Source organism: Vicia villosa, linkage group LG3, assembly GCF_029867415.1.
Source record: "Vicia villosa cultivar HV-30 ecotype Madison, WI linkage group LG3, Vvil1.0, whole genome shotgun sequence".
Taxonomy (NCBI): Eukaryota; Viridiplantae; Streptophyta; class Magnoliopsida; order Fabales; family Fabaceae; genus Vicia; species Vicia villosa.
This window is the reverse complement of record NC_081182.1, coordinates 173699036-173709562: the sequence shown is the minus strand read 5'-3', so window position 1 is coordinate 173709562 and position 10527 is coordinate 173699036.

Genomic DNA, 10527 nt, shown 5'->3' with positions numbered 1-10527 from the left:
GACAACCAAGCCACCAGTTTGGTATGCTTGACTTTTGACTTTTTTGTTGAAGGCTTTGATCATACGCTTTTGGTATAGCTGACCATGACAAATAGCTGCGAGCCTTTTCTCATCAATCAAGTTTATCTGGTCCAACCGTGTTTGAATCCAATCGTCTTCGTCTAGATTGGCTTATTTCATAATCCTTAGGGAAGGAATCTGAATTTCAATTGGAAGAACTGCCTCCATACCATAGACTAAGGAAAATGGAGTTGCCCCTGTTGAAGTACGCGCAGATGTGCGATAACCATGAAGAGCAAAAGGTAACATCTCATGCCAGTCTTTGTAGGTTACTGTCATTTTTTGTATGATTTTCTTGATGTTCTTGTTGGCAGCTTCCACCGCGCCGTTCATCTTTGGTCGATATGGAGAAGAATTATGATGTTTGATCTTGAACTGTGTGCAAAGTTCAGTAATCATTCTGTTGTTTAGATTTGTGCCATTGTCCGTGATAATCCGTTCAGGGATGCCGTACCGACAAATGAGATTGTATTTGATGAACTGGGCCCCCACATTCTTGGTAACTGAAGCAAATGAAGCTGCTTCTACCCACTTTGTGAAGTAGTCAATAGCGACCAGGATAAAGCGATGTCCGTTGGAGGCAGTAGGTTTGATTTCTCCAATCATATCAATACCCCACATTGCAAAAGGCCAAGGAGCCGTCAGGACGCTTAATGGAACTGGAGGTACATGTACTTTGTCAGCGTATATATGGCATTTGTGACATGTTCGGGAGTGATGATGGCAGTCTGTTTCCATGGTAGACCAGTAATAACCTGCTCTCAGGATCTTTTTAGCCATTGTATGTCCACTGGAATGAGTACCGAAGGCACCATTGTGTATTTCTTCCATGATTTGTTCTGCTTCCTCCTTGTTTACACAGCGAAGTAAAGTCGAGTCATGGTTGCGTTTGTATAAGGTTCCATTGCTTAGAAAGAATTTGGCAGCAAATCTCCTTAGAAACTTTCTGTCGTTAATGGATGCCCCTTCAGGGTACTCCTGAGCTTCGAGATATCTTTTTACCTCATGGAACCATGGTTTTTCTTTTGTTCCCTCGGTATTGATCTTATTGCAATAGGATGGTTCATCTTGCCTGTAAATGGTGATCATAGGCGCATCGTTGTCCCACCTGACTTTGAACATGGATGACATGGTAGCTAAAGCATAAGCTAGTTGATTTTCCTCGCATGGGATGTGTTCGAAAGTGATTTCTTCGAAGTAAGGAATCAAACTCAGCACATATTCTTTGTAAGGAATTAGATTTGGGTGCTTTGTGTCCCATTCCCCTTTGACTTGGTAGATTACCAAGGCCGAGTCTCCGTAGACTTCCAGGAATTTGATTCTTAGATCGATTGCAGCTTTAAGACCCAGAATACATGCTTTGTATTCGGCTATATTGTTAGTGCAATTGAAGCATAATCTGGCAGTGAATGGTGTATAACCTCCTGCGGGGGAAATGATCACAGCTCCGATGCCATTGCCAAGTGCATTAAAAGCTCCGTCAAAAACCATAGTCCACCGGGATCCTGGCTCGGGTCCTTCTTCTGGTCCTGGTTGTTTGTAGTCATTGACTAGCATAATGTCTTCGTTTGGGAAGTCAAAGTTCAATGCTTGATATTCATCTACTGCTTGATGAGCCAGATGATCAGCTACCACACTTCCTTTGATTGCTTTTTGTGAAGTGTATTGAATGTCATATTCTGTTAAGATCATTTGCCATCTCGCTATTCTTCCAGAGAGAGCAGGTTTTTCGAAGACGTATTTGATGGGATCCATCTTGGAGATTAGGAAAGTGGTGTGATTTAGCATGTACTGTCTTAGTCGGCGAGCCGCCCAAGCTAAGGCACAACAAGTTTTTTCGAGTAGTGAGTATCTTGTTTCACAATCGGCAAACTTTTTGCTAAGATAGTAGATTGCGTGCTCCTTTCGGCCGGATTCGTCATGTTGTCCTAGTACACACCCCATTGAGTCTTCTAACACAGTTAGGTACATTATCAGAGGTCTGCCTTCCACAGGTGGCAACAAGATTGGAGGTTTTTGGAGATATTCTTTGATTTTGTCAAAGGCTAACTGGCATTTGTCATTCCACCTTTCCACTTGATCTTTCTTCAACAGTTTGAAGATCGGCACACAAGTAGTAGTCATGTGGGCAATAAATCGGGCGATGTAATTTAGACGTCCCAAGAATCCTCTGACTTGTTTCTCGGTACGAGGTATAGGCATTTCTTGAATGGCTTTGACCTTGGCGGGATCAACCTCAATACCTTTGCTGCTGACGATGAAACCTAAGAGTTTGCCAGATCTTACTCCAAAGGTACACTTATTTGGGTTCAGTCGCAACTTGTATTTCTTGAGTCTGTCAAACAACTTGTGTAAATGACCCAGATGTTCTTCCTCGGTGTTGGATTTTGCAATCATGTCATCGACATACACCTCTATTTCTTGATGAATCATATCATGAAATAGCGCTACCATTGCACGTTGATAGGTTGCTCCTGCGTTTTTCAGACCAAAGGGCATTACTTTGTAACAAAAGGTTCCCTAGGGTGTTGTGAAGGTTGTTTTTTCCATGTCTTCGGGTGCCATCTTGATTTGATTGTACCCTGAGAATCCGTCCATAAAGGAGAATACCTTGCATTGTGCGGTATTGTCAACCAGTACATCGATGTATGGTAAAGGGAAATCATCTTTGGGGCTTGCCCGGTTCAGATCTCTGTAGTCCACGCACATTCTGACTTTCCCGTCTTTTTTAGGTACAGGCACGATGTTAGCTATCCAAGGAGGATAACTTACAACTTTTAGGAATCCGGCATTGAACTGTTTTTCAACCTCGTCTTTGATCTTTCTTGACATATCAGGCCTACTCCTTCGTAGTTTCTGCTTGATGCTGTGTTCTAAGTCAGCCCCTATTTTGACTTCTTTCTTTTCTTCGTTGCTGCCCAAGTTGATGACCTCAATTGGCTCATCGTGAGGCTGTATGGCCTTGTCTTCTTGTTCTAGCAGCCTTGCAAGTTCTCTTGGCACTTCACAATCTTCCTCACTTTCGTCCTCAGTTTGGTAGATCGGACTTTCAAAGTCATGACGGGCAATAGCAGAATCGTTGTTGACTGGATCCAAAGTGTATGTTAATCTGCATGTTAGTTATGTGAGTGTGTGTGAAGAAAAACATAGCTATTTGAAAGTGAAGAAAGAAAGAAAAAGGATCACAAAATTTAAATATGCAAGCGTCCCATGATTTTATTAAATGCACATGATCATGATATGATAAGCCCTTATAGAAGGACCAGTGTGCTAAGGCACATGGCTTTCAAGCTCATGGTTCGATTGTTCAGGAACCATTTTTATCTTTGCACAATATACACAAAGAGAACATGAAATGGCATTTACTCCTGGTCAAAGGAGATCACATCCTCAGCTTTCCAGTTGTTCAATCCACTGTTGTGAGCAGGGAGTATCCAGCTGTTCCAGTTGCAGTTGTCTTCTTCATCTTCCACAACATTGATTTCATTAGTGGGAAAATGAGCCGGTGATCCTTCGGGATAAGGGATATACTCTGCTGGATACGAGAGCCCAGGCTGAGATATCTCTGTTGGCTGAGCGAGATGCTCGATAAGGCCGTCCCATGCAGTCGGGATGATGTTTTGAATAGAGACTTGTGCATCCTGATGAGGAGAGTATGCTGACAGAAAGCAACCCTCGTTATTTGGTATTTCCCTGGCTTTTTCAAGAGCGAAATTGTCATCGTACTGTTCATCCCATCCAGTTGGGACAATGTCCTCCATAGCAATTTGTGAGCTCGGAGGAGCGGAGTATTTCACCATATAGTCATATTTGCCGCTGGGTTCTCCTAGCGTGTCCCATACTTCTTTGGGTGGATTTTGATATTGCTCAGTGACGGGACTTGTGAAACTTTCATCATTTCCAATTTGATCACCCCATCCAGTCGGGGTAATGTCTTCCATAGCAATATAAGAATTCTGAGGTGTGGTATACTGATAATTATACCCGCCATTTGGTTCTCCCACAGCATCCCACATTCCCATGGAAATGGGTGGAATCTCATCTGGATATGGCTGAATGATATGGTTCTAGAACACTCCTTCATCTTCAATAGCGTTTACTTCTTGGCTGACGAAGTGTGACATTAATCCTCCAGAATGAGGACCTTGATCATTCTTTTGATCTTCACTATCATAGCCCAGGCCTAGCTTGTCAGACTTGTAGGGTATATCGGGAAGTTGTCCCCATACTGTGCAATCACCCTGTTCAATCATGGCTTTGGCATCTTTGAGAGAAGCCATAGTTGTAGATGGAGTAGCAGGAATATGCTTGGTGGTAGAGACATCTGGGGAGACCACCTCAAATGATTGGCATGGAGTTTCGATGAATTCGTCCTCCAACTCAACATATTTGGAATTGCTTAGGTGACTAACCACATATTCCTCTTCGCCATAGACTGTGACAATCTTTCCTTTTACTGGATATTTTAACTTCTGATGCAGGGTAGAAGTTACAGCGTTTGCCCCATGTATCCAAGGGCGTCCAAGTAAACAGGAGTAGGCTGAGTGAATTTCCATTACGTAAAAGATAGAATCGAAGATTTGAGAACCCACTCTGATTGGGAGATTCACTTTTCCGTATACCGTTCTTGTTGACCCGTCAAAGGCTCTTACCACAACATCACTTGGTTGTAACACAATTCCTTTGAAGTCAAGCTTTTCTAGTACTGTTTTCGGTAACACGTTCAAGGAAGAACCGTTATCTACTAGCACATGAGATAGAGTGGTGCCATTACATTCAATGGAGATATGTAGGGCTTTGTTGTGATTTTTTCCAGCAGGGGTCACATCCACATCAGAGAAACCGAGACCATTGCTCATGGTTAGATTGGCAACACAATTCTCGAATTGGTCGACTGAGATCTCTTGAGGCACATGCGCAGCTTTAAGGAACTTCATTAGAGCTTTGGCATGGGCTTCTGAATATTTTAGCAGGGATAGCATTGAGATTTTTGAAGCGGTGTGCCCCAGTTGCTCAACAATATTGTAATCACTCTTGCAGATGATTTTCAATATTTCCTCCATTTCTTGCTTTGATGGATCCTCAGCAGTGATCTCCACCGGGGTTTGAACTTGTTCAACTTGTGGCTCTTTGCCGCGAGCGTTGTTATCTTGATTAGGATATGGGACTCGGACTGGACCAGCAGCAACATTTGGAGAAATTTCTGGTGAAAAGATTCTTCCACTTCTCGTGATCTTGTTGGTACCCACAATATTACCCACAGTTGGAGTAGTTAACTTTGCGGCCTCTTCAGTCGAGGTACCCTGCTTAACTCCATGAACGTAAACATTAGTGTCGTATCCCCATGGGACAGCTTTGTCTGAGGAGTATGGAAATGGAGTTGGACTAGCAATGACTACTGATGCCACTTTGAGTGTAGCAGAAATTTTGAATGGAGCCTTGGCAGAGATTTTGAATGGTAAGCTGGAGATCACTGAGGCATCCTCTATTCTCATCCTGTTTGCAAAGACTTCGCACAGCACGCCCATAGAAGGGAGCCTCTCAAACATAATGATACGGCGATCCATCCATTTTTGAATTCCCATCCTCAGATTTTCACAACCATTGGGCAGGCAGGAGCAGTAAAAGCAGTCGGGGTCACACCCTGGAAAGTAACCAGCTCGGATTAGCTTTCCTTTGACTTCGCAGAGTGGAGTTGATAATTCGTTCACATCATAGATGTAAACAGTGTCCAGGATAGCGTTGACAGTTTTGTCATGCTTTGGCATAGGTGCAGTGATGACATTTGGAGTTTCTGGAGGATCGAACTCAATTTCCCCAGCATCTATCATATCTTGTATTTTATTTTTCAGGGCCCAGCAGTGATCTGCGTCATGTCCTGGACAGTTTGAGTGATAGGCACATGTCGCATCAGGGCGATAATTCGGAGAGGAAGTGTTGACATTCTTTGGAGGACCTTTTAATGTGATCAGATCTGCTTTTAGCAAGTGCTGCAATGCCTGAGAGATTGGCATGTTGATTCTGGTGAAATTTCTTCTTGGTGCATCTGGTCGATGCATATATTTTAGCTGTTGATCTTTTTGAGGTGCAGATGTGGAGATCAGAACTGCCCCTACAGATTGATGCTGCTCACTTTTGCGACTTTTCTGAATTTGTGTTGCATTGACCTCATTTCTTCCGCTGATGGGCCTTTTTTGTAGTACCAGAGGAGGAACCTATTTGAATTTTTCCATTTTGAATGCCACTTTCGACACGTTCTCCGGTCAGTATCAGGTCAGTGAAACCTAATGATGAGCTTCCCAGCAAATGGCTATAGAAAGGACCAGTTAAAGTGCCCATGAACATGTCGACTAGTTCGCGATCAGATAAGGGTGGTTGAACCCTTCCAGCCATATCTCTCCACTTTTGTGCATATCCTTTGAAACTTTCTTTTGGTCCCATAGACACGCCCCTTAGTTGAGTACGGGTTGGCGCAAGATCAGCATTGTATTGGTACTGTTTGTAAAAGGCAGCAGCTAATTCTTCCCAAGTATGAACCTTAGTATTTTCCAGCTGGTAATACCACTCGAGTTGTGTACCCGACAGACTTTCTTGGAAGAAGTGAATCCACAATTTGTTATCTGTTGTATGAGGTTGTATCTTCCTCACATAGGATCTCAGATGTAGTTTCAGGCAAGAAACTCCATCATATTTTGCAAAGACAGGAACTTTGAATTTTGGAGGGATAACAACATCCGAGATGAGCCCCAGATCATTGAAATCTAAGCCAGGTACTTTTTGTATCTCCATAACTTTCATACGGTCTTCCAGCTTTTGGTATTTGTCATCATCCGGTTCATCCCCAGAATGATCATCTTCTTCATTTGAAGAGAGAGAGGGTTTAGCAGAACCCTGGTTGCTTTGATTGTCTTCTTGTTCACCATCACCGACTGTTTCAGGGATCGGTGGCTTTTTGAACTTTTTGACTGGGATTTTGATCTTCCTTTTCAGGTGACTCAAGCCTACAGATCCTTTGGGCTTCTTTTTCTTCTTGATTATCAGGGCTTTCAGTTCTTGTTGCCCCTTTGCCAGTTCCAGAATTGCCACTAGAACTTGGGCATTCTGTGCTTCGAGATTCTTGATGCTTGTCTCAGATTCCATCTCTTCTGACTGAAATAAACAGCGAGGAGATGAGAAATCCGTCATGAGAACCTGTTACGCAATGTGTATGACTGGATGCAATGTATATGAATGCAATGTATGCAATGCATGAAATGAAATGTGCGTGCAATGTTTCAAGGATCTTAGAGTTTAGATTTGTTAAAGAAGAAACAAACGTTAGTTAATCAATTTATTCTTTTTTTTCTTTGCCTCATTTGGGCTTACAAGACAGAAATAAAATAAATGATCCTTCAAGTCTCCCTTGGACGCTTTCTCTTTGCCCCCAGGAATGTGTTGATCTGCTGTTCTTCTTGAAGCTGTCCGGTGAGCTCCAATATCTTTCTCTCATAGTCCTGACAGTGTGCTTTGAAGGTGTCTCTTTCCTCTTTGAGTTGAACCCAAGATTTTTGCAACTCTTCTAGGTCAGTTGGCATATCCGGGTGCAGAATAACTTGAGGTTCGTATCCTTCGACCTCTGGTTCAATAGTCACAGGTAGAATAGCGGGATATGGCATAATGATTTTCTGAGCATGAGTGTGGACCCATCTGAGGTAAGGTTCCATAGGGATAGAATTCCATTGCCCCAAAGTTTTGCTTTCTATTCTATAGACACTGTCCCATGCCCGTATGAACCTTCGTCGGTGTCTATGAGAATCATTCTCGTAATCAAACACAATGCCACGGATAATCATGTCATGAGGACCGTTGCTCCTTGCATATCCGAATTGGCGTAGAGCTAAAGAGGGATTGTAAGTGATGCCTCCTTTGATGCCAAGGAGTGGCACATTAGGGTACTCTCCACAATGATCAATGATAGTAATGTCTCTTTGAAAGAAGTTGTTCCACCGGATATCTGAATGAGACAAAGACATAATCCTGCGAGACCATTGCATTCTTTGTTCATTTCTCAACACTGATCGGGGAAGATGAAATGTAAACCACCTAGCCAGTAGTGGTATACAGCACATGAGAGTTCCTCGTTTCTTCATGGTACGAGTGTGTAGAGAATGTAGAATGTCTCCCAGCAAAAAAGGTTGATGATGTGTACACTTATGAACTGGTCGGGATTAGGGAATAAAACCAACCCATAGATCAAAAGTGCCATAACTTCCTCAAAAGCTGGATAACTTTTGTTTTCTAGCAGTAGTCGAGCTTTTTCCAATAAGAACTCGGCAAGCAAACCCTTAACTCCACTCTTTGTTTCCCAATTGGACTCGATTTCTGATTTTCGCAGATGTAAAGCAGCAGCAATGACTTCAGGTTTTGGAATCCTTTCTGAACCAGTGAAAGGTAATTGATTTTGAACAGGCAATCCCGCTAGTTCAGAGAACTCTTCCAAAGTGGGTACCAACTGGTAATCAGGAAAGGTAAAGCAATGATGTTCAGGGTCAAAGAACTGGAACAGGACCCGTATCATGTCTTCTTCAAATTTTGAGGTAACCAAATGGAGTAGGTGGCCATGCTTTTTCGGTGAATTGAACATTCCTGGGGAATTCTGACACTAAGTCTTTTAGTTCAGATGGTACCGTTGAGATGTTGATTCGGATGTAATCTCGAGTGGCGGGAGCCATTACCTGCAAAAACAAAGGTAAACTCTTTGATCCTTGAAGTGTTTTGTGAGAAAATGATATGCTTATGATGCAAACATGTGGCACACAAAAACAAATCAAACAATAGCCTTAGGTTTAAAGGCTTGCATGGAGCTGATAGGTGATACCCTCCCCACTGAAGTTGAGTTGGTTAAAACCTGTCCTAGAATAGTATTCGGGTTCTATGATCCTTGGAAGTAACATCTCAATACGGCGCTCGAGCGGCCGATCAAAATATTCCTCGAGGATAACTAACTTCGATCAATTTCAAAGCTAGCCACTTAATAGGCCACAAGTCAAGTTCAACTAAAAAGGTTCTAAGACAAATTAGTGTTTAATGACATTTCGGAAGCCTAATATACTCCTTGATCGTTTTCAAGGGACATCAGTATAAACCAAAGTATCGCACTAACGATGACTACCAGATCAACCGTATCGGTACATGCCGTACAGTTTCCTTGGTCTATTGTCATATACTTAAGGTAACTCGAGATTCGGGTTAGAATCTTTCACACAAGCAAAATACCCAAACAAACCTTTGAAAAATAGAGCAATCAAGTCAATCAATTGAAAACATCGAAGTGATCTATTCTCTTAAGGTAACCCCTTTTGAAAACATTTTGTTTTTGAAAGTATCTCCCCAGCAGAGTCGCCAGTTCTGTGGACCTCCGTTTTTTTCGGGCCATACCTCTGAGCGTGAGAGATACGTGAACTGACTCTTTTTTATCGCTTATGCTTTCGCATTTTTTTTGAAAATTCACAGAGTCGCCACCGACCTTTTATTTTATCCAATTAAGGAAAGGTTTATAAAAGAAACAGAAAAAAGACCTTTAAGAAATTCTGGGTAAGGGGGTAGGTTATACAAAGGGAAGGTGTTAGCACCCTTTGTATCCATGGTTATCCATGGGCTCTTAAGTTCGCTTAGCTCACTTGTTTTTTTCGATCATTTTTCAATTGCTTTAGAATGCTCATATGTGGTTTCAAATACCTTTGTAAATTGAATTTGTAATGATCCTTGTGCGGATGTATACAAAAATGTTTGTTTATCTTTCGAAAGATGTTTTGAAAAGAACGTTAACTTTGTAATGATCCGTGTTTGGATGTATACAAAGTATTGTCTTTTTGGAAAGTTTTGTTTTGAAAAACAACAGTATATGAGAATTTTGTTTGTTTTGATTTGAGCAAGCAAACTAGGAGGTCTACCCTGAGTTGTAAGGTCTTTATCCTTATTTCCTTTAAAAATCTATCCTTTCACCGGATACAAACAAAAGGTTCGATTTTGTACTCGAAACAGTAGAATTTAGACTTTGATTTTGAAAAGAATGAGAAGGGATTACCTTAAGAGGTGCAAGTGTGACTTGTGTTTGAATTCAGATATTTTATCTTTTGGAGTTAGTGATCTAACGGTTCAATTTTATCTTTGACATACACGCAGTTTATATTTGCTGGAAATTAAAATGCGGAAATGTAAAGTGCGGAAAGTAAATCTACGCTATTACATCGATTGTGCAGGAAATGTAAACTAGCCTATTTACATGAATTTGACATCCTATACATTTATCTAGGAATTTAAATTGCAGGAAAAATAAAAGGCATATTTTTGGATTTTTTATGATTGATTTTAATTATAATTAATGCATGATTAATTAAATTAAAATGAAGAAAAAAAAGATGAAAATATATTTAAACCTAGAAATTAAGTTTAAAATATGTACAAAATATTTGTCAATTAATTTTA